Consider the following 22,299-nt stretch of genomic DNA (forward strand, 5'->3'; position numbering starts at 1 on the left):
AAAATGAAGTGGCGCTAAAGGAGTAGCATCATTCCGCGTGACTAAGTCTGAATCGACCTGGACATGTTTCGTTCGACAAGTTTTCCTTGATTAATTATATGGTACCTTAAATGCATATACTAAGAATGCGTGGTAACACTAAATTTGACCAGAATATAAATATATATAAAATACACACGCACACATATACCGAGACATATACAGTATATTGTGTTTTCTGTGTGTGTTTATACATATATAGCCTACTAGCTGTGTTACCTGGCTTCACCCAGGAAATTTCCCAAGACAATGGGCCTCAGTAATAGTGCTATCAGATAATTGAATGTATCAAAAATTGTAACTCAGTTCTGTATAGAATATTTCTTTTTTTACAGTATTAGGGTGTTGTACCATGTTAGCTATTATGAATGTAGTGAGAAGTCAAGCAAAATGACATCTTGACATCCTACTTGACATCTTACCTGAAGAAGGGGCCTGAGTTGCCTCGAAAGATTGCATATTGTAATCTTTTTAGATAGTCAATGGGGCGGCACGGTGGCGCAGTGGTAGCGGTTCGCTTCCCAGGTCCTCCCTGCGTGGAGTTTGCATGTTCTCCCCGTATCTGCGTGGGTTTCCTCCGGGCGCTCCGGTTTCCTCCCACAATCCAAAGACATGCAGGTTAGGTGGATTGGCGATTCTAAATTGGCCCTCGTGTGTGCTGGGTGTGTTTGTGTGTGTCCTGCGGTGGGTTGGCACCCTGCCCAGGATTGGTTCCTGCCTTGTGCCCTGTGTTGGCTGGGATTGGCTCCAGCAGACCCCCGTGACCCTGTGTTCGGATTCAGCGGGTTGGAAAATGGATGGCTGGATGGATAGTTAGCCAATAAAAGGTGTCATTTTGCTTGACTTCTCAGTAGGATTTTTTTTTAGAATCGCATTGGCGATTCTAAATTGTCCCGTGTGTGTGTGACCTGCGGTGGGCTGGTGCCCTGCCCGGGGTTTGTTTACTGTAGCCTTGCGCCCTGTGTTGGCTGGGATTGGCTCCAGCAGCCCCTGTGACCCTGTAGTTAAGATATAGCGGGTTGGATAATGGATGGATGGATAATATTATTGGCAGGCAGTCTGGTGTGATGGTTTAAGCTTTGGACGTAGAACTTCAAACCCTGAGGCTGTGGGTCCAAACCCTGTGTGACAATGAGCATGTCGCTTCACCTGTCTGTTCTCCAATTAGAAAAAAAACAAAACAAATGTACAACATTTCTACCTCAAATGTTCAAAGTAAGCAGACGTGCATGTAAATGTGAACAATTTCAGAGGGCGGATTTTAGGTTACCCTGTCAAAGTCCGTAGATGTGAATGCATTAAATTTAAATCTACTCTGTCTGAACCCCTTGTTTTGGATCCAAGGGCACCAATTCTGCATCTTCTTCTTTCTTCCTGCCTTTTTGCTTCTGGCAGAGCAACACCAACATTCACAACCGTAGCATCAGGAAACAGCACTTGAGTATTATAGTGATCATTGAGCTTTTGATCTTCCTTGTGCTTCAGCAGAGTAACACCAACATTCTCAGCCATAGTGTCTGGCACCAGCACTACAACCTTTGCAGTTTATTTCCAAATTGCCTTCTTTTTGAGTAAATTGCTTTCAAACTGGAGTAAAACTTCATTTTGGGTACAGCATCACCTGGTCTCTTTGTTGAATTGTATTTATTACTATGAAACGAGACAGGGAATAGCAACATTGCCTACTGCCTCTTCCACCAGCTGATATTGCTGGAAACATTTACTGTATTATTCATTACTGTATCCTTAGAGATGAATGCTGCATGATTATATATCTATCTATTATCAATCCCAGATAAACCAATTCAGGTTCAAGAAAATTATTGAACTGGGTCTCTATACCCTCAGGCTTTCCTTTTATTTGGTTTATTGGTTACTCCACCATGGTTCATTCTTTTGCCAGCTTCTGACTCTGGCACATCCCATCTGCAACCCTTTCTATGCAACACTTAATTGTACAGCAGACAAATGGAGATTTTGAGATTTTGTCTTGTGGTTTTTCTTTATTTGGAAATATAATGTTTAACCTTTGGCTTCTTTTTTTGGATTCTTTTTATTTTTTTGGATCTGCTCTCTTTATTTCTTCCCCACCATTCATTTTAAACTTGCCTTTGGAATTACAGACTTGTTTACATAAATAATTTAACATCATGTCTACTCTGTAATTGTCAAATCCAAGTCTTCATAATTACTTTTTTATATACACCGGGAGTGTTTTATAGGGTTGGGCAGTGTACTGCATTCCTTTGATTCAATTTCCCGTGAGAGCTGATGATAGAGAAGGGACTCCATACATTTGCACCTCTGTGAGCATATTTGGTTTGAGTGCACCAAACAGCCACAGCTGAGGAAGTTTGTATATAAAACTGCTTGAAAACTATTGGAAAATACCCAAAGCTGTTAATCTTGTTGATATTTCACCTAAGGGGACCTGCATCACTTATAAACAAAGAAGAAAAAGGATGAACACCGTAAAAAAATTTCAAAAGTGACCCCAGACTCTAGAAACAGATGAACCACTGAGCAGTTTGTACATTTTTTCATTCCCGTCCTTCCTGATAGAATAAAATGACAAAACAAGTACAGTACTGCCTTTATTGCCAAACCCTTTTTCCTTCCAAATATGCCAAATGTAACGCCGTTTTCAAAACACTGACAAGTCTTGTAGCAGGATTTGTTTTTCTCAGCTTATTGAAGTATTGTGTATCTTATTCAAAGAACACATTACTTTATATCAATCATTCCATTTACAGAATCTGCTTACTCTGTCTAGCTTCAGAGTGATAAGAAGTCTCTCCCACCAGCTTCAGGAATAAAAGTAGGTGCAACATCCATCCATTTTCAAACCCGCTGAATCCGAATACAGGGTCACGGGGGTCTGCTGGAGCCAATCCCAGCCAACACAGGAACCAATCCTGGGCAGGGTGCCAACCCACCGCAGGACACACACAAACACACCAGGGCCAATTTAGAATCGCCAATCCACCTAACCTGCATGTCTTTAGACCGTGGGAGGAAACCCACGCAGACACGGGGAGAACATGCAAACTCCACGCAGGGAGGACCCGGGAAGCGAACCCGGGTCTCCTAACTGCGAGGCAGCAGCGCTACCACTGCGCCGCCCTAGGTGCAACATTTTATTAAATAATATCATTTTTTATTGTTGAAAAGTTTTAACATTAATAAAGTGACCCAAACAGAAGGGCTAAACGTTCAGTGTGGCAGTGAAAATGAAGTGTGATCCAAGCACTAGTGATTTCAGGCGCCTCTGTGCATTTGGCAAAAACAAATGCATCAATTTTTTCCTTAAAATCGTCCAAACACAGCAGCATTCCACTTCACTAAACCGCAGCAGCAGCACATACCCATCTACAAGAAATGTTTCAACAACACTCTGTTTCTAGCAGCAGCTTGGATACCTCAAAAAATTTTAACTTCTTTGCTTCATCAGAGCTCAGCCTTTTGAAGTAATTTCCCTTAAAATGTTTACATCGGTCAATAAAGCATCTCTTCTCACATAATATTCAGCCATTAGCTGTAAGGTAATAATAGTGGGGCAACCCTAAAGCAATGAAGTGGTATCTAGAAAATTTTGCATGTCAGAGGAGGTGAAGACAGACAGATAAACCATGGTGATGGAGGAGGATGGAAGCGACTAGAGGACCAACCAATTAAATAATAATTTTGGATAGGTATTAGATCAGATGTCAGTGTTGGGCGAGTGCTGCTGAATACAATTGACCGGGTGAAAAGTGCCACCGAAAGAGCAGTTAGGAATGCGCAGACCGATCTAAATCAGCCGATTTTCACTTAACAAAAGACTCGATCCGTGATCGGTGAATTGGCTGATCATAAAACCCGACATTTTCAGCCCCTGCTTTTCTAAGCAAGTTAATTTAGCTGTCGATCCCAGTAGTTCATCCAGCGCGCGCATCGAGTGCTGTTTCAGCGCGCGTCTTTTTTTCTTTCTTTTTGCCAGCAAACTTCCAGCGGTGTAAACAAAGCGCTTGTTTTACCAGGGACAGACATACGACTGGTATATTTGGCTTTACTTTAAAGAAAGTGGTGTAATAAATCGAGAAAAAGAAATCAGAGACGTTCTGAATTCATTAATATGGAGCCCCTGAGGGGACATGGGGTCATTTTTTGGGGGGAAATATCTCGTGCGCGCCACTTGCTATCTCGTTTCCCAAAAAAATTACACCAATTTCCCCCGAGGGACTCAATACGCATTTCAGTAGCTCTTCTTGCCTTTTTATTTTGTCCTTTAGATTAAAATGAGACACCGTTTGAGTCTGACAGCAAGCTGCTTTTTAAGTGTAGCAGCCTTCATTTTTAATTGGAAAATGAAAAGATTGTGAAATTGCTGCTTAGTAAACAATAGTTTTTTTCTTTAAGATTTGTACTGTGTTTACTAGTTGTTGCTGTATGTCATACAGCATAAGTTTTGGTAAGAAACAAGTACTAAAATGGTAATCCATATTTATAATTACAACTTAAGAATTACGAAATGTCTAGCAGATACACTGAAGAAAAAATACGCCTCTATCAATATAGTAAATGTATATTTTAACAGCCTGTGGTGGGCTGGCGCCCTGCCCGGGGTTTGTTTCCTGCCTTGCGCTCAGTGTTGGCTGGGATTGGCTCCAGCAGACCCTTGTGACCCTGTAGTTAGGATATAGCGGGTTGGATAATGGATGGATGGGTGGATATTTTAACAGCAAACAGCTTTACTGCAATTAATGATTTAAAATGATTAAAACCTATAAATGCATGTATACTGACATTTAAGCAGCCTTTAAATGCCGATATCAATTAATTGATTGTGTAAGAAAAAAAAATATATATAGTGTTAGACAAATGGAAATAACCAGTTTTTTAAATAAACTTTAATTCAAATAAGGACATTAAAGAAAAATGTAAACAGCTTGTAATTATGAGAAGCATTTTATTTTCTGTTATGCCATATGCACTATGGGTACATATTTTAGTATATATTTTATTAAAGTATGTATTGTAAGGAGGCGGCATGATGGCGCAGTGGGTAGCGCTGCTGCCACGCAGTAAGGAGACCTGGGTTAACTTCCCACGTCCTCCCTGCGTGGAGTTTGCATGTTCTCTTCATGTCTGCGTGGGTTTCCTCCCACAGTCCAAAGACATGCAGATTAGGTGCATTGGCGATTCTAAATTGTCCCCCGTGTGTGGGTGTGTGTGACCTACGGTGGGCTGGCGCCCTGCCCGGGGTTTGTTTCCTGCCTTGCGCTCTGTGTTGGCTGGGATTGGCTCCAGCAGACCCCTGTGAACCTGTAGTTAGGATGTCGCAGGTTGAATAATGGATGGATGGATGTATTGTAAGGAAATTTTACCTATTGTAGTATTTTTATGGTCACTGAACAATAAGCCACACAGAATAAAATTTTGTTGTTAAAAAAAGAACAGTTAACACTTGTGGTCTATAGTTTAATTAGAAAAATAATATTTTAATATAGGACATAACACTTCTATGCATCTGGTTATCCAAGAGTTTAGTGTAACAAGTTTTTTAAAAGGCCAAAGAAAAAAAAAATTGGTATTGGTATCGGAATTAGTCAATCAAATAACGTGAAATTGTTGATTGGTTTCAGTCTTAAAAAACCTGATTGGAGCATCCCTAGGGTGGATGGGGCGAATGTGGAGAATAAAAATAAAATCTGACACTTCTGCTTATTAAGGATTAATGGAGAATTCCATGATCTAAAATATATATATATATTTTTTTGTGAATTGTCTTTAGTATGATCGTTGGCAAAATGATTTGTGCTGTTGCCCCACATTTCCAGAGTGTAAGTCCAAGCCCAGTCATTGTATATGTGGAGTTTGGTTTATTTAGGACTATGACAGTCAATCTAAGTCTAATTACATTTACCTTATTCTATTAGCATTCTTACAATATCAAGAAACTGTATAGGGTGGTCCAGATCTAATTATGCAATTTTCATTACGCTATAACTTACTAACTTTATTACATAGAAAATCACCCGAAAAATCCGAGACCATCAAGAATTGTGCAAACTGAGGACATGAAGAATCGTCTTCGCGCCGAACTGGAATCATCCCTGCATAAATTAAAGTCCTCCAGACGATCTGGATCTGCATAATTAGATCTGGGCCACCCTGCATTCGATCTAATTTTAATTCTCTTAATTCTGATTAACAAAAGCCTATGTCTAAACCAAGATTATTTGTATTTACATGTTAATTTCTTGCAGCTCATGGTCTGTGTTGATTTGACTTCATGATAAATTTCTTGGTTCTCGCCACAATTCTTTATTATTGTTTATTAAATCTACTTTCAGAGTCCTTGGTTCAAATCTTGGCACTGACACTATCTGTGAAGAGTTAGCAAGTTCTCTTTGTGTGTTTATGGGTTTTTCTGTCACATCTCGAGTATTTGAATTCTGCTTTATTCAACACTCCTTTTCCTCTGTTTCTCTCTGTGTTCATTATGAGTGTGCAGCTAAGCTATCCATCTATGCTCTGGACCTTAAATAATATGTTTGATATTTTTCCAATCAAAGTTATTTCTTCACAAACATGGTATAAATGCATTTGCCATATGAAATTGTATTTGAAAGTCCTACAATTTCTATAAATTTTTAAAACTAACTTGTGCTCACTGCCATTTTACAATGGAACTAACTTGGTACTGGTATAGCTGGAAAACAAAAGCCTTAAAACTTAACAAATATGTCAATTGTTTAACCCAACCAATTGTCAAATATTGAGCCACATGTTGCAATTACATGCACATTGTAAAATAATTTGTACATGTCATTTTTGAACATAAAAACACTGGTATTATGAGATTTAGCCATTTTTAAAATAGAACTAGCCATGCGCGTTACCTCGGTACTTATCTTCTTCCACACTAGCCTTTCAGCATCCCGGTGCGTGGCTTCTTCTCAGAAGGCGAGATCACAATAAATTCTCCCTGCCACACCACTTGCTTGGGTTCGTTTTGATTTACTATATGAGAACTCGGGCACGCAAATAGAAAACCAGCTTACCTCAAGAAAAATAGTAAGAGGAATATGTAACCCTTTTATTGTCACAAACATGTGTCAGAGAGACTGAAGTCATGTTTTCCTTTATTGAAACTCAAAGAGGATGTATTCGGTAAGTTTTAGGATTTTACTTTCTGGTGGTGCCTCATGCCCTATTTGTCTCCAGTGGATATTGTAGATATTGCCCTATTGTCACCAGTGTGGGTAAGATATTTTTTAGAATTTATAGAAAGCGCTGAACTTTGGAACGCAATTTCATGTGGCAAATGCATATACACCATGTTTTTGAAGTAATAACTTCAACTTGAAAAATATCAAACTTACCTTTAATTTGCTGGACACTCCCGATTCCAATCATTTAAGGTCCCAAAGTCCCTGTCAATATATACAGTACTGTGTAAAAGTCACCTAAGTCACAAATTGGATCTTGATGAACAAGATTTTCAAGTGGAATTTGTTTTCTGAATAATACTGTGTAATTATTTAAGAACAAAAGGATGTAACAACAGTCTGTGGAAACCAAAATCACCAACCCATTAAAGGCTGGAGCCAACATCACACCACAAGTCGATGTCAAAATTTCAAATCACAGGCTGATCCAACCTGCATGAATTTCATCGTGACAGCCCATAATATGACTCAGTAATGTGTATGGCCCCCATTTGCCTGTATGTACTCCCGACAACAAGCCCCTGATAAGACAGCAGATGTTGTCCTAGGGGATCACCTCTCAGACCTGAATGAGGTCATCCGTGTGCTCCTGGACAGCCTGTGGTGCTACTTGGTGGTGTCAGATGCACCGATTCGTAACGTCCCAATTAGTGCTGGGCGATATGGAAAAATCATATATCACGATATGGATTATTTTATATCACAATAACGATATATATCACGATATACCACCCACAATAAAATACGTTTCCAGTTATTCTCTGAAAAGTTTGACAAAAATATCATTGCATACTTTTTTGGCAACATTATTTTGAAGTGACATTTAACTGAACTGTCACAAAACCACAAGATGGAGTTTCTTTGCGAAAAAGGTCATTTTTATTCTTGATTATCACTTATATAAAGGGTAGAGTATGCATTGCATAGCGACAAGACATTATCATTCATTTGTCATAGCCTATTTAATGCAATATTTTCTTTAGTAATTGATAAAATTAGGTTAGAAACGATAGAAGCGATAGAAGAGAAATAGGACGATAGACACTTTTCTATCGTCCCCACGATATATATCGTCATATCGCCCAGCACCAGTCCCAATAGTTCTCAATTGGATTCAGGTCTGGGGAATGTTCAGGCCAATCAATGACATCAATGTTTTTGTTATCCAGAAACTGTCTACACACTCTGGCCACATGAGGCCAGGTGTTGTCCTGTGCCAGGAGGAACCCAGGGCCCATTGTACCAGCATAAGGTCTGACAATGGCTTTAAGGATTTCATCAGCAGTCAGAGTACCTTCACCTAACACGTGAGGTCTGTGCGACTCTCCAAGGATATGCCTACCAAGACCATCACTGACACACCACCTAACCAGTCATGCTGGAACATGTTGCGGGCTGCATAAAGTTCACCATGGCATCTCCAGATTTTTTCACGTCTGTCATATGTGCTCAGTGTGAACCTGCTCTCATCTGTGAAGAGAACGGGATGCCAATGGCGGAGCTGCCGGCTCGATTCAATAAGGGCGCGCACAAAAAGGCAACCTCAATTGGGCACAGCGAATAAAGGCAAACGCAACAAAATTATTACAGAAAATTTATTAGATAAAGGCAATGACTGAACGTATAAAAAGGCGAAAGCAAATATATTAAAACATCCAATTAATTAATGCATGAACTTCTAACGAACTATTTCTGGAACAAACTACGTGGCATTGCACATAATCTACAGCTTCAAGAGTAACACAACAATGAGTAAGAGCAGAAAACAACGAAATATAGAGAGCTGTAGAAATAGTTCGTTAGAAGTTCATGCATTAATTAATTGGATGTTTTAATATTCTTGCTTTCGCCTTTTTATACAATCAATCATTGCCTTTATCTAATACATTTTCTGTAATAATTTTGTTGCGTTTGCCTCGCTGTGCCCAATTGAGGTCGCCCTTTTGAAGCTCGCCTTTATTTACGCGCCCTTATTGAAGGATACTGGAGCTGCCAGTTGTGTATTCTCTGGCAAATGCCAATCGAGCTGCATGGTGATGTGGTTGTGAGCACGTCTCATTAGAGGAAGTCGGACCCACATGCCACCCTCATGGACTCTGCTTCTGACAGTTTGGTCAGAGAAATGCACACCAGTAGCCAGCTGGAGGTCATTTTGTAGTGTTGTGGCAGTGCTCCTTCTGTTCCTCCTCACACAAAAGAGCAGATACCGGTCCTGCTGCTGGGTTGATGCCCTTCTGAAGCCATGTCCAGCTCTCCTCATGTAACGGCCCATCTCCTGGTATCTCCTCCATGCTCTTGAGACTGTGCTGAGAGACCTAGAGGACCTTCTTGCAATGGCATGTGTAGATGTGCCATCCAGGAGGAGCTGGACTACCTGTGCAACCTGAATCAGTTGCAAGTTTCGCCTCATACTACCATTAGTGACAAGTATATTGGCAAAATGCAAAACTAGAGACAAATCAGTCAGGAAGAATAATGAGAGAGCAATTCTCTGTGGCCACCACCTGTAAAACCATTCACGTTTTGAGGGGTGTCTTGCTGTTGTCTCTCCAGTTGTCACTTTGATTTCCACCAAAGCAAGTGAAGCTGATTCACAATCGCTTCAGCTTTCTAACTGGACAGATTGTTATCCCTGAAGCTTAACTGACTTGGTGTTAAACTGTAATGATTAAGTGCCCCCTTCATTTTTTGAGCAGTGTATATACATCTACAGTATATATGTATATAGAGTGTAAGTTTGTAAAGAGCTGGGATGCCACAGGCAACTCCATTTAATTGTTGGGAACAGAAGTGGAATATAAAAAGAGCAATTTCATTTTCTGATGAGCATTTGCTAGACAGTCACAGACACGGTGTGTATCTTGTGCTCTGGCTGGCCCAAAAATGACAATGTTAGTTTGTTGATTCATTAACCAAATGTGTATGTTTATAAAGCACTTAGGTTCACAAACCAGAGCAACACACTGATCATTGTAATTCTACTGAACAATCAGAAAAAAAAAATCCCCTCTTACAAAAATAAATGTTAAAGAAGAAAGGGTAATAAAATATTTTAATAACGAGTAGATAACGGTAACAAAAGTCTAATTTGTTTGGTTAGGTTAATCTTCTAAACAATAATTTCATGCATGAGAATGTGGGGAGTAGTGAATGGGAAACTTTTGGTCTTTTGCCTATTCCTGTCTGATCAGATTTTTGTAACTACAGAAAAACGCTGACTCAGTAAATTAGCCAACTTTATGGAATTTGAACGATAAAATCTGAACCAAAACATTTAACCAAGGCTATTCTGGGAACGTTTTTAGGTTTATTTTGTGACAAACATGCTTTAAAGAGGTAATATAAAAGATAAAATAATGTTTGCAAGTAGTTTTGGTTAATGTAACAAACTGTTGTTTTATTTTGATTGTGTAACCAGTGGAATCTGAAATGCAAGCAATTAAAACTGAATAATACAACATACTGTATTACTAAATCAGAAAAAAGAATTATTTGTAATTAGGTGCAAAAATCAAAACTCTATTTAACCGATCCATCCCCTTCACTTTTATCTCCTTTGAAAATAAACCTTTTTAAAAATAAATACTGTAGATTAAAGTCACATCTATAATATACAGATGGCAAAAGCACAATTGCTCTGCAGTGTATTGCGGCATTTAAATTTTAATGAATTTTATCACCCTCTAACTAAAAATTAAAATGTGTTCAATGTGAAAGACACTGCTGAATATTAGAAACTTTTGAATTCTTGGCTTATATTTAAATTATCATCAGATGTTATGTTTCAATATCTGGCTGTAATGTACAGTATAAGGAGTCACAGTCTCCTGAATATCAGACTCAATTGCACCAACTGCAGTCTTGAGTTCAAAAATGACCTTTTTATTAACATACACTCACCTAAAGGATTATTAGGACCACCATACTAATACGGTGTTTGACCCCCTTTCGCCTTCAGAACTGCCTTAATTCTACGTGGCATTGATTCAACAAGGTGCTGAAAGCATTCTTTAGAAATGTTGGACCATATTGATAGGATAGCATCTTGCAGTTGATGGAGATTTGTGGGATGCACATCCAGGGCACGAAGCTCCCGTTCCACCACATCCCAAAGATGCTCTATTGGGTTGAGATCTGGTGACTGTGGGGGCCATTTTAGTACAGTGAACTCATTGTCATGTTCAAGAAACCAATTTGAAATGATTCGAGCTTTGTGACATGGTGCATTATCCTGCTGGAAGTAGCCATCAGAGGATGGGTACATGGTGGTCATGAAGGGATGGACATGGTCAGAAACAATGCTCAGGTAGCCCGTGGCATTTAAACGATGCCCAATTGGCACTAAGGGGCCTAAAGTGTGCCAAGAAAACATCCCCCACACCATTACACCACCACCACCAGCCTGCACAGTGGTAACAAGGCATGATGGATCCATGTTCTCATTCTGTTTACGCCAAATTCTGACTCTACCATTTGAATGTCTCAACAGAAATCGAGACTCATCAGACCAGGCCACATTTCTCCAGTCTTCAACTGTCCAATTTTGGTGAGCTCGTGCAAATTGTAGCCTCTTTTTCCTATTTGTAGTGGAGATGAGTGGTACCCGGTGGGATCTTCTGCTGTTGTAGCCCATCCGCCTCAAGGTTGTGCGTGTTGTGGCTTCACAAATGCTTTGCTGCATACCTCGGTTGTAACGAGTGGTTATTTCAGTCAAAGTTGCTCTTCTTTCAGCTTGAATCAGTCGGCCCATTCTCCTCTGACCTCTAGCATCAACAAGGCATTTTCGCCCACAGGACTGCCGCATACTGGATTTTTTCCCTTTTCACACCATTCTTTGTAAACCCTAGAAATGGTTGTGCGTGAAAATCCCAGTAACTGAGCAGATTGTGAAATACTCAGACCGGCCCGTCTGGCACCAACAACCATGCCACGCTCAAAATTGCTTAAATCACCTTTCTTTCCCATTCTGACATTCAGTTTTGAGTTCAGGAGATTGTCTTGACCAGGACCACACCCCTAAATGCATTGAAGCAACTGCCATGTGATTGGTTGATTAGATAATTGCATTAATGACAAATTGAACAGGTGTTCCTAATAATCCTTTAGGTGAGTGTATAATACATTGTACAGGTTTTTTCCTTGGCAATAATTCAAGCAACGTAGCTCCTTTCCCTTTCACCTCCCCTCATTCCTTCAGACAAGTTTTGTCATTATCCTCCTGACTTTGATTCCCCGAATAATGTGAGGCAGTTCCCTTTATGCCGGACCCGACTAAGAGTACTTCCAATGTCAGGATTTTACACGGAGGAAGCACGTAATTAGGCGGAAGCCCCAAAAAGTAGGGACAGATATTCACTTCAAATTACCTGGTTGAACCTATGGAATGCAGAAGTGTTGCCCCATGGGACTACAGTTACCAGCATGCCCTGTGGTTGTGTGCATGAGTACACCATCCTAGGAATGTTGCCATCCAGAACACCGGGGCTATTGGAAGGCTACATTCCCATGTCCATCTGCTGCTCTGGCCTCCAGTCCAGGAAAGGGTCTTCTATCAAACCCTGCCATCCATTCGTTCTTCCATGTTGTCATATTGGCATGGCCTTACACCTTACGTCTGACCATCCATTATTTTGTCCACCCAGCCAGATAAGGTTACAGGGTTCATCTCGGCTGATCATCCCACTGGCTTTTTAACTTTTTTTTTCCTTTATAAAGCACATAGGAATACTTTGGATAAGAAAAGGCCACTCAGCCCAAAATAACATGTCACCTAACCTCTGTAAAATACCATCAAGTTGAGTTGAATATGTCCAAAGTACTACTATCTAGTGTACTGTTTGGTAACATATCGGATGTTTTGTTCTATGTGAAGAAGAAATTAATGTTTGTATGAGATTTACTGTTAAGCAGCTTCCTTGTCTATCTCCCTGGTGAAGTTGAAGAGCTAATCGTAGAGTATTAGCTGGCATTCCCGTCATAAATTCTAAACATTTTTGTCATGTCTGCTCTTAACATCCACTTAGTTCAACTGAAATGAATCGACTTCTTCAGTCTTTGCTTGTATTCCTTGTAACTCATGCCTGAGCAGTCCTAGAATCAGTGTAATCACATCTTCTCTGGACTTTCTCAAGCATTGCTTTATCTTTTTTATATGAAGAAGGTAAGCACCTTGGGGATGGTAGTTGCATGTGAAGAACCCAATATACAGTAAAGTAAACACTGCTTGTGATCACTTTGCCTGCCAGTTGTCTTTGAAAAACTAATAAACCATTAAAGCAAATGCAGAATGTAAATTAAACACGGAGACAAGTGTGAAGGACATGTTGGTCGCATGATTGCCAGTTAAGTGTTTGCAGTCATTTTATACAATGCATTAAAAACTTAAACACTGGCAGAAGCATTCTTTTGGATAACAACAATTTTGCTTGATAGGTTTAAATAGCCATCTTTTCATTTTTGACCCATGGTCAGGGTATAAGTGAGGTAAAGCCAATCCAGCATCAATAAGTGCTAGGCAAGAACCCACGTTGGATTTGCACCTCAGGACACACACAGCTTACACCATAATCAGTCAGTGTGACAGAATGACTGTGTACAGATAGACGAAACTGGAGGCCATAGCAGAAGCTCCCATTATTGTGTAGAGATTGTGGAGATTACAGTATTAGAAAAACTTATTGCAGAAATTGGCAATGCTCACCGCTATGGCACCATCCTGACATTTTTTTGTAATATATATATTTTTTTATAAAATACATTACTTACAGAGCCACACAGTAGAGAAGTAGATATTGTCCCTCCCTCGTAGGTCCAGGGGACTGTATTGAGGTCATGGTGAAGACACTGCTAGTGTGGCGTTGGGATGTTCTCCCTGTGTCTCTGACAGTTTTTCCTTTGGGTACTCCTTATTTCCTCCTGCATCCTTGAAGACATGCTGGTTTAGTAAATATTGACTGGGTGAGAATGAGGGTGGATAATTCTTTCAGTGCTCTCTGCAATGCACTGGCAATTGCCCAGGGTGCTGATGTCTGTCTTATGGTCTCCGTTGGTGGAACAGGCCATCATTCCCTAGGAGTGGATAAAGGGGATTAAAATATGAACAAACTAAAGACATGCCTTTATATTTGTCATATTTGTCTTGATTTTCTATTAGCAATTTTGTTAAATATACCCAGTTTGCAGTAATGAAAAATTATGTTCTTAATTTTAGCATGCTATTTCTTGTTTGTGGTTTTTTTTTTTTAGTTTAGTTTACGTTTGTTTTTCTTTGCGTCTGTCCCTGCATGCCTTTCACACAGATACTGTAAGTCAAACAACACAAATAAGCATATACAAAAAGGTGCAGATAAACCAAGTAGACTTCATTTGCAGTGAGCAGCTGTTTGTGCCTTATAAGTGCAGATGTTAATCACAGAGAACATGCAGGGTGGTGCCAAACTATTCTTGGAAAGGGGCACCCGCTCCCTAGGTCTAAGGCACGCTAAAGCTGTTTTTCTTTACTTCGTAATTTAGGAGACTTCTGTAAGTATCATTTGCAGCTTTTTCATTTCAATATTATACTTTTAAAAGCAGTTTATATTAGACATAGTGAATTGTTAATGGGGTCTTGTCTGACTGACATCAACTGTCAAACTGTCTAGCATTATATGACATGTTGTTTGTTTTCCTCTAGTCTGAAGTACTCTAAAATAGTCAGTAGAATTGAATATAAAATGAAATTACTGTCTAATTAAACTGTGAATGTTTTTCTTTAATACAAATTGGATAGTACAAATTGATGATAATATAATTTATTGCTTAAGACTTGTTATAATTTTGAGTCCATTTTGAGCTCATTATAGGAGAAATATAAATTGTAACATCTGCTGTTTTGTTTTATTTGTGATTCTTTTTTTATTTTATTGATTTTATTGTAATCACAGAACATTCCATACAAATAAATCAATTTTTACAAAAATAGGATTGAAAACAAATCAACTCCCACCCTTGAGAAAGAGAGCTAGGCCAGCAGAGTAAAACTTAAAGCTAGTGAAAAAAAGTAAATAGATGAATTAATAAGTGAATAAAGATAAATGGAGAAGAAGAAAAAGGGGAGATAATCTGCTTCCTCAGTGCTTTAAAAACTTATTCTAAAATGTTATTGATCAGATCCTGTCAGGTTTTGAAAAGGTTGGTACAGATCCTCTAAGTGAGAATTAGATTTTTTCAGTTTCAAATAGTATAAAACATCAGTTACCCACTGACTGAGAATAGGAGAGTTAGGATTCTTCCAGTTGAGCAGAACAAGTCTACGTGCCAATAGTGTAGTGAAGGCAATCACAGCTTGTTTGTCCTTCTCCACTTTAAGCCCACCTGTGAGCCCACCAAACACAGCTGTTAATGGGTTAGGAGGGAGTGTGACCCCAAGGCTGTCTGATAGGCATTTAAAGATTTTGGTCCAGAATGCTGTTAATTTGGCGCAGGCCCAAAACATGTGGCCCAATGGGGCTGGAACTTGATTGCAATGTTTGCAGGTTGGATTTTGCCCTGGAAACATTTTGGACAATTTTAAGCGAGACAGATGTGCTCGATATATAATTTTGAATTAAATAATTGTATGCTTTGTGCATTTGGAGCTCGAGTGGATTCTCTGCACTGCTACCTTCCACTCCTTCCTTTTCCAACTGTCCTCTTGGATCTTTGAAAGGGAGGGACTGTATAATGGTTTTATATATTACAGAAATGCTGTCTGAGTCCTCAAGACTGATCAGTTTTCCAGCATAGAGGGAGGTGGGAGGTGAGGAAAATCGGGCAGGTTCTGTTTAACAACGTTTCTAATTTAAAGATAGTTAAAGAAATGTGTTGCTGGAAAATTAAATTTGGAATGTAATTGTTCGTAGGATGCAAAGACATTGTCTATTTACAAATCTCTTAAGTGATTTAATCCCAAATGTTTTCTAGATATTAAAAACTGCATATGTTTGGGAGGGTGGCAAAATGTGGTTCTCGTGCCGAAGTGCCACAGATAAAAGCTTCTCTATCTTAAACTGCTTCCTACATTGGTTCCATATTCTGAGTGAGTGAAGCACAGTTGGGTTCTTAGTATATTGGTGATAACTTGCATTTATTGGGGTACAAAGCAAGGAATATAAAGACGTACTGCAGGATTTTATTTCTATTGTGGACCACGCCTGTGTATGTTCATCCATTTGTGTCCATGTAAAGGTTTTTATTGCTTGTATGTTTGCTGCCCAGTAATAAAATTGAAAGTTAGGTAGTGCCATGCCACCTTCTGCCTTAGGTCTTTGTAGGGTCGCTCTTTGGATACATGGATGTTTTGAGTTCCAAATAAATTAGGTTATGGTTGAATCTAATTTCTTAAAAAATGATTTATTGATGTATATTGGAATGTTTTGAAATAAAATGAGAAGCTCAGGAAGGATATTCATCTTAACAATGTTAATTCTTCTAGCTAAAGTGAGATGGGGCAGCACAGTGGCGCAGTGGTAGTGCTGCTGCCTCGCAGTAAGGATATTTGGGTTCGCTTCCCGGGTCCTCCCTGCGTGGAGTTTGCATGGTCTGCGTGGGTTTCCTCCAGGTGCTCCAGTTTCCTCCCACAGCCCAAAGACATGCAGGTTAGGTGCATTGGCGATGTGTGTGTGTGTGTGCGCATGTGCCCTGCGGTGGGCTGGCATCCTGCCCAAGATTTGTTCCTGCCTTGCTCCCTGTGTTGACTGGGATTTGCTCCAGCAGACCCCCGTGACCCTGTGTTAGGATATAGCGGGTTGGATACTGACTGACTGACTGAAGTGAGATGAAGGGTTGACCATCTATGCAAGTCTTGCTTAATCTTTTACATACAGACGGCGAAATTTTGTTGATAGATTTGCGATTCTACTTATGAGGTATCTTGCCATGTTGAATTTACAGATTAATGTGGCACAATTAATTTTAGGCTAACATAGTTTCCTCATGTGTGCATGTACACTTTTATCCTTGGATAAATGTTGTTGAAGTGCTGAAGATGATGAAGAGTGGTAGAGCAACACCCCTGTAGCTATAGGGGTTCGCTATATTGGGGGCAGTGCAGGTCTCAGAGGTGACAGATGTGTGCAAGTTGATAGTAAAGAAAAGAAGGTGTGCACTAGGTGTGAATGAGTGATTCATTATAATACTTGTCTTATTTGAGTCTATATTGAAAATTTCAAATGAAAGTTATCAAAATGTACTTGGGTTTTGTGCCTTGCAAAGGAAAAGAGGATTTGATTTTAATTACTGGCAATTTTAGCCAAAGAAAAAGCATTGCATTGCTGTGCCAAGGTCTGTCACATTAGACCTGTACACTTTCCTGAGCATCAGAGGCTAACTCCTCTAAAGCCATTCCCAATTATATGGACTTGGCTAACAAACACAGTAATTATTATAGAGGAGTTCATTAGCATGCGATGGGCTGCAAGAGGTTGTGGAGACATTGATCTTCGCAAAGGAGGTAAGTAATGTAACGTGTAAAACTCTGCTGGTCACTAACAAATCCATTAATTTCAACATATCGCTCCTGTCATCGTTGCCCATTTGTCAACCAACCAGAATGATAAGATCCACTGACTTGTTGTGCCACTCTTTTTAAATGCTTGTTTAGTGTTTATTGCTCCTACTCTGTGGTGCAAAATGTTGGTTGGTTTTGTGGAAATCCATCAATGGATTCATTCAGATCACCCTTAAAAACTCATCTATTATCTCTTGTAATTTGATTGTCTGTTCTTGTAACTAATGTACAGTGGCTCAAAATAAAGTAACAGAGTAACACTATTATCTCTTTATTATATATAAAAATCCTGGGACTAAACAAGACCTTTTAGCCTGGGACGAGATGTGACTTTTTCAGAGAGATAATTTCATGTCCCTCGAGATGAGACTTTGTGCCAAGACATTTAACTACGCCCAGGGCTGGAAATGGAAGACAAAAAGTAGATGACAAAGTAGAACATCGTAAAGAGGTTCAAAAACATTGATTAGAGATAATGAAAGTACTAAAATATGAAAGTATCAAAAAAAATGATAGTAAAGATCACATTAGCGCAAACAAACGGAAATTTTTACTTGGTGAAATAACGGAACAGCAAAATATATGATCGAATATATGGACATAGGTGATATGACAGAAGTATGTATATATTGTTCAGATTTAAACTTTAAGTCGGAGACTTGTAGATCATCTAATTCGTGTTGCCATCAGGGAAAAGTAGTGTTTCTTCCCAAGAAGAGGCGTATCCGCGAGAATTAAAAGATTTGTTGTTAGGTGAAAGTGAAATCCACATACGCAAGTGGCTGGCATGTAGCGCAGGCTGGGAGGTTGGCAAGTGAAGCGAGCAGGGGGCAAAGCCCCCTAGTTATTTTAGATATTCAACATCTGTCCAGTTTTTCCACCCACTTATTTAATGCAGGGTCACAAGGACCTGGAGTCTTGATGGCACTGGGCACAAACCTGAAGTCATACCTAAATGGTGTGCCGTTGCATTACAGAGTAATGGGGATTTTCTGAGTATACATCATCATCCTATTCTAGTTTCCAGCTCATGTTTGTCACATCTCCTTTGCCAAGTGTGTCCATTGGGAAGCGTGGCTTTCTTTCAACAACTGGAAATAATACACAGCAATTTTGTTATAAAGTTTGGAATAAAGTGTTACAATGAAGAAATTGATACATTTCTTAAGAAATTTTGCCCCTTGAGGTCTCATTACATTTGCTCTAAATATTGGGATTCAGCTGTAAAATTTTCAAAAAATTAGAGGCAGATTTTTCCAGGCATATATCCTTTTTAAAAATATTCGTACATAATCTAGTTCAGTGATGCATGGGCTAGGACCTATCTCAGTAGCATTGGGCAAAAGACAGGAAGCAGATCCAGATGTTGTCACCACTACATTTCCGTGCACACACAGACACAGGGTCAGTTTATAGTCACTAAATAATTAAAGCAGCAATGCCTTGAGGGGAAGAAGAAGCTGGCGGATTCAAATACAGAAAACAAAAACAATACAGACATAGGGAGAATGTGCAAACTTCATAAATCCAAAAACGTGGGATTGAAACCCAATAAGCTCGAACTTTAAAGCATCACTAAATGACAAAATTGTGACAGCAATGTACTTCAAGTTGTTCCTACTTTTGTAATTAGTTAATTAAGAAGTCTCACTTGCTTGTATACTGTTTATATTATATATTTGTATTGCATTAATTTATTCATTTAGTGCTTTTATTCAAATTACCTCTGATGTCGCTCAATAGCACTTTTGCAGAGAACACCATCTTTGTTATTATTTTTATTTCTATATTTCCAGTGTGAGTACTGTATTACTCACTTAGGGTCATGCCGTGATTCAGTGGCTGGTTTTGAAGTGGAAATCTTGATTATAATACAACACCTTAGGCATTAGAACACCAGTTCAAGAGTGCAAACTTCTAAAATCTAATCTGGGCTGTTAGACTACCAGTTCTTCTCTTTGAGTAGCAGTGCATTTACTTACGAACACTTCTAAATATTACAATTTTATTCCCTTGTAAGTATAAAGCTACACTGCCCTTGAGTAAGAAGCACCATAAAGGGACTCTTACACTTATTTATTTAGTGCCTAAAAATAACAGTATGGTTCTAATTGTTTCTGGTATTTTTACAACTACAGCACTGGTAGTTTTTGTAGTGGCATTTGAACCAGACTTTGTGGTACAATACATTAGCCATTAGGGGGCACCCAGCCTTGAACAGCTTTAACTTGTCAGGCTAAGAAATAAATGCAAAGCGTTACCCACTAAATGAGTTTAACTGGAAAAAATTGTGTTAGGATTTATAAAAAAATAGCTATCAAATTAAACATTTTGTCACTTGGCTCTTTTAAATGTAAATGTTCACTTAACAGAAGCACTATGCACTATCCTTATATATAACTTGATACTATCCATATGTATGGTGTTCACATCAATACCCCGTATGTAGAGTGTTCATGTCAATACCTCGTCTCAATGCAAGATAGAACAATGCAATGGGACTCTGCTTCTGTAGTTAGAACATAACGTGGCAAACGCGGACGCAGTATTGCATGATTGGCTAAGAATGTTCGAATGCTTCAGTGACGCCACTGGATGGCCGAGTATAGTAAGTCGGTGTTGGTTTGAGCAGATAACAGTAAGTAAGGTTGGTTTTTGGAACGTTGGTTTGGTGGGGCGTACTTTCCAGGACTAACATCGTCGACTGACTTAAACCCTTCGACAGCTCCGAAACCTTAAATAATTTAGAACGTATTGTTATTTGCTTGGTACGTCGGAAATCTATCATTGGGCAGTTCAGTTTTGGCATCTGTCCTTCTGACATCTATAGGCAAACTGAGTAATGACTGCTGGGTATTAACAACGGTCATTGTTTAAATTTTAGCACAGATCTAAAATGACCACGTCAACATACACTCACCTAAAGGATTATTAGGAACACCTGTTCAATTTCTCATTAATGCAATTATCTAATCAACCAATCACATGGCAGTTGCTTCAATGCATTTGGGGGTGTGGTCCTGGTCAAGACAATCTCCTGAACTCCAAACTGAATGTCAGAATGGGAAAGAAAGGTGATTTAAGCAATTTTGAGCGTGGCATGGATTGTTGGTGCCAGATGGGCCAGTCTGAGTATTTCACAATCTGCTCAGTTACTGGGATTTTCACGCACAACCATTTCTATGGTTTACAAAGAAAACATCCAGTATGTGGCTGTCCTGTGGGCGAAAATGCCTTGTTGATGCTAGAGGTCAGAGGAGAATGGGCCGACTGAGTCAAGCTGATAGAAGAGCAACTTTGACTGAAATAACCACTCGTTACAACCGAGGTATGCAGCAAAGCATTTGTGAAGCCACAACACGCACAACCTTGAGGCGGATGGGCTACAACAGCAGAAGACCCCACCGGGTATCATTCATTTCCACTACAAATAGGAAAAAGAGGCTACAATTTGCACGAGCTCACCAAAATTGGACAGTTGAAGACTGAAAAAATGTGGCCTGGTCTGATGAGTCTCGATTTCTGTTGAGACATTCAAATGGTAGAGTCAGAATTTGGCGTAAACAGAATGAGAACATGGATCCATCATGCCTTGTTACCACTGTGCAGGCTGGTGGTGGTGGTGTAATGGTGTGGGGGATGTTTTCTTGGCACACTTTAGGCCCCTTAGTGCCAATTGGGCATCGTTTAAATGCCACGGGCTACCTGAGCATTGTTTCTGACCATGTCTATCTCTTCATGACCACCATGTACCCATCTTCTGATGGCTACTTCCAGCAGGATAATGCACCATGTCACAAAGCTCGAATCATTTCAAATTGGTTTCTTGAACATGACAATGAGTTCACTGTACTAAAATGGCCCCCACAGTCACCAGATCTCAAGCCAATAGAGCATCTTTGGGATGTGGTGGAACGGGAGCTTCGTGCCCTGGATGTGCATCCCACAAATCTCCATCAACTGCCAGATGCTATCCTATCAATATGGGCCAACATTTCTAAAGAATGCTTTCAGCACCTTGTTGAATCAATGCCACGTAGAATTAAGGCAGTTCTGAAGGCGAAAGGGGGTCAAACACCGTATTAGTATGGTGTTCCTAATAATCCTTTAGGTGAGTGTAATTATTACTCCGACTCTGATTAGAGTCGTAAAATACGGTTTGTTTTGAAAATTTGTTTGCCGGAAAAAAACAAATGAGGTGCGCCGAAGAGCTGAGTTCACGTCTCGCAGCCCCGTTTAAACAGGAAACTCTTCATTACATCGGCCAAAAAGGTCTATTTTAAGCACAAATCAGTGCCATGATAACAAAATCATTTCAAGGACTTAAAAAAAAACAAATAATTGTTTGCAGAGAGAGTATGGATTTCACAAACGTAGAATTTGTAGCCCGATTCGATCGGGCTCCCAGTCGCTAGTATAATCAAACTGTGAAAGAACTGTACCACACTCTTCTGGACCTGACATGTATTACGTAGGCTAGGAAATTGGGTGGAGTTGGGGGGGCTGGCGTAATACATCATT

General features: G+C 39.6%; 1 protein-coding gene across 8 annotated transcripts in view; it reads left to right on the plus strand.

Annotated features, from left to right (window-relative positions):
* Positions 1-22,299, plus strand: part of slc29a1a (solute carrier family 29 member 1a) — a 196,284-nt gene that overhangs the window by 118,733 nt on the left and 55,252 nt on the right. The window contains exon 1 of one of the 8 annotated variants that reach the window (XM_039738836.1): positions 14,689-14,774. The exons of the other annotated variants lie outside the window; for them this stretch is intronic. The gene's annotated coding sequence lies outside the window, so the exon portion shown is untranslated. Of the gene's footprint in view, positions 1-14,688; positions 14,775-22,299 lie in introns of those variants that run through there. 8 annotated transcript variants of the gene reach the window in all.

Source organism: Polypterus senegalus, chromosome 16 (assembly GCF_016835505.1).
Source record: "Polypterus senegalus isolate Bchr_013 chromosome 16, ASM1683550v1, whole genome shotgun sequence".
NCBI classification, from domain to species: domain Eukaryota; kingdom Metazoa; phylum Chordata; class Cladistia; order Polypteriformes; family Polypteridae; genus Polypterus; species Polypterus senegalus.